Raw genomic sequence first — 3,688 nt, forward strand, 5'->3', positions numbered from 1 at the left:
CCATCCATCCATCCATCCATCCATCCATCCATCCATCCATCCATCCACACACATACCACAGGAATGCTTATCACCCACTGAGTTTTGACTGAAATCTTCTTAATGGATCACAAGATAACTCCATAGGTGCTGCAGATGACTCTCAGCTACTACCACATCAAATTTTATCTGTAAACCCGATGGAGAGGAACTGTCTTTGTGTTTTCTAATGTAGATTAACTGCTGGGGCCATCTAAATTTGGGTTAATTTGTAGATTTTCATCACGTGAACATTTTTCTAAAAATGTAATTATAATCTGTCATTGGTTCATTTTGCTAACATTCACAGTCAAAACTCAAAACATGATAAATACCTTTACTGAAATAAAATAAATAAATCCATAAATTTTAATATTAAATTTAAATAAGTGAAAATACATTTTTATTCAAATTTTAAATAAAATAAAATACTTTATTTTACATTTTGGAGATGTCTAGGTGTATTGTGAAAGGGTAAAACCGGAAACAGTGGGTTCCGTCTCTTTCCTCCTGGTACTGAGGAGTACTTCATGGTCCTGCTCTTGTGTCGGACATCTGACAGCTCAGAACACGGGTTTTATTCTCCTCCTTTATTCAGAGCCGCGCGTGAATCTGTGCGCGTGCGCTCAGAAACACGCTCGCATTTGTATTCAGACAACGTGAGGGCTGCACGAGCTCCGAGCCTGGACCCTCCGCGGCTCTGACGGGGAGGATCGGATCCACCGAACCGGTACCGAGAGGTGAGAATCAAAGCGTTTCTGTTCCGGTCCGGTCCGGATTGTTGGGCCGAGATGAAGCTAGTACTGATGAAGAGGCGCATCCTCCTCCTCCTCCTCAGCATCAGCTGCTGGAGGCCCTGAGGTTCGGTTCGGTTCGGGAGGATCTGGGTTCAGGTGTTTGCCTTGCAGTGATTCAGCTCAGTGGGTTCGGTTCCGTCAGAGCAGGACTTTCAGTGGCAAAGGTTTCATAAAAGGCAGAATTTAGCACATTTCAGGGTAAACTGTGTAGATATCCTGTCTTTGTCCCTGTCCTCAGGATTTATTGGACACGTTGCTCCTCCCCCTGTCTTCCCCTCCTGTCTCTGTTCCTGTCTCGGTCTGTCCTATGGACTTGTCCGGTGTGTTGCTAAGGGACAGCAGCAGGATGCGGGGGCTAGGAGGTGGACCAGGATGTGTCCATATCTGTCCCTGGACCTGCATGAAGAGCAGGTCCACCTGAACTCATCTCAACACGTCTCATGAAAGGTTTTTAATTTGCATCCTCTTCCAGTGTGGGACATTTGACCCATCTGTGTCTGTCCAACGCGAGACATTTGATCCATGTGTGTCTGTCCAGCAATTGATATTTGACCCACACTTGTCTGTCTATCCAGCGCAGGACATTTGACAGATATTTATTTCCAACAAGGGACATTTGACCCAAATGTGTAAGTCCAGCAAAGGACATTCGACCCACACATCTGTCCAGTGTGGGACATTTAATCCATGTGTGTCAGTCCAGTGTGGGACATTTGACCCATCTTTGTCTGTCCAACGAGGGACATTTGACCCACACGTGTCTGTCTATCCAGCGCGGGACGTTTGATAGATGTGTATTTCCAGCAAGGGGTATTTGACCCACATGTGCCTGCCCAGCAAGGGACATTTGACCCATGTGTCTGTCCAGCAAGGGAATTTTGACCCACATGTCTGTACAGCGTGGGACATTTGACTCATGTATATCTGTCTAGCATGGGACATTTTACTCACACGTGTCTGTCCAGCGAGGGACATGTGGCCCGTTTGTGTTCAGTCTGAAAATATCATCGTTTTATTTTTGAGTCAGATTTCTTTCCTTCCATCCAGATACAGTTCACAGGTGCTGGTCTTAAAATTAGAATATTGTGAAAAAGTTTATTTATTTCAGTAATTCCATTTAAAAAGTGAAACTTGTATATTTTATTCATTCATTACACACAGACTGATATATTTCAAATGTTTTTTTTTTTTTTTTACTGTTGATGATTATAACTGAAAGCTAATTAAAACCCCAAATTCAGTTTTTCAGAAAATTAGAATATTGTGAATTGAAGAGACCTGGTGCCACACTCTAATCAGCTAATTAACTCAAAACACCTGCAAAGGCCTTTAAATGGTCTCAGTCTAGTTCTGAATACACAATCATGGGGAGGACTGCTGACTTGACAGTTGTCCAAAAGACGAACATTGACACCTTGCACAAGGAGGTCAAGACACAAAAGGTCATTGCTAAAGAGGCTGGCTGTTCACAGAGCTCTGTGTCCAACTAAGCACACTAATAGAGAGGCAAAGGGAAGGAAACAATGTGGTAGAAAAAGTGTACAAGCAACAATAGGGATAACCGCACCCTGGAGAAGATTGTGAAACAAAACCATTTCCAAAATGTGGGGGAGACTCACAAAAAGTGGACTGAAGCTGGAGTCAGTGCTTCAAGAACCACCACGCTCAGACATATGCAAGACATGGGTTTCAGCTGTCGCATTCCACTCTTGAACAAGAGACCGTGTCAGAAGCATCTTGCTTGGGACTGCTGCTGAGTGGTCCAAAGTTATGTTCTCTGATGAAAGTAAATTTTGCACTTCCTTTGGAAATCAAGGTCCCAGAGTCTGGAGGAAGAGAGGAGAGGCACATAATCCATGTTGCTTGAGGTCCAGTGTCAATTTTCCACAGTCAGTGATGGTTTGGGGTTTCTTGTCATCTGCTGGTGTTGGTCCACTGTGTTTTCTGAGGTCCAAGGTCAACGCAGCCGTCTACCAGGAAGTTTTAGAGAACGTCATGCTTCCTGCTGCTGACCAACTTTATGGAGATGCAGATTTCATTTTTACAACAGGACTTGGCACCTGCACACAGTGCCAAAGCTACCAGTACCTGGTTTAAGGACCATGGTATCCCTGTTCTTAATTGGCAGCAAACTCGCCTGACCTTAACCTCGTAGAAAAATCTATGGGGAATTGTGAAGAGGAAGATGTGATCCACCAGACCCAACAATTCAGAAGAGCTGAAGGCCACTATCAGAGCAACCTGGGCTCTCATAACACCTGAGCAGAGACACAGACTGATCGACTCCATGTCACACCACACGGCTGCAGTAATCCAGGTAAAAGGAGCCCCAACTAAGTTTTGAGTGCTGTACATGCTCATACTTTTCATGCTCATACTTTTCAGTTGACCAACATTTCTAAAAATCATTTTTGTTATTAGTCTTAATTAATATTCTAATTTTATGAGATACTGAATTTGAAGTTTTCATTAGTTGTCAGTTATAATCAACGTTAATAGAAAAAAACATTTGAAATAGATCAGTCTGTGTGTAATGAATTAATATAATAAACAAGTTTCACATTTTGAACGGAATTACTGAAATCAACTTTTTCATGATATTCTAATTTTATGACCAGCACCTGTATTAAAGCTAGAGACAAAACCAGAAGCAGGAAGTTGAAGCTGCAGCAGCATTTCCCCCTGGTGGCTGCTTCCAGTATAGTGTTTAAAGCCCACCCCTTCATGTGAACCAGCAGGATATAAAAATTAACACAACAAATCATTTAATCCTTTTTTTTAACCTTCTTGCCATTTGGTTAAACATTTTTTTAAATATATTTTGTTTTATTGAGTTCTTTGAGGCTTAAAGAAAAGTGTCATCTTACACATTG

The sequence above is a fragment of the Nematolebias whitei genome, chromosome 10 (genome assembly GCF_014905685.2).
Source record: "Nematolebias whitei isolate Nwh7 chromosome 10, NemWhi1, whole genome shotgun sequence".
NCBI classification, from domain to species: domain Eukaryota; kingdom Metazoa; phylum Chordata; class Actinopteri; order Cyprinodontiformes; family Rivulidae; genus Nematolebias; species Nematolebias whitei.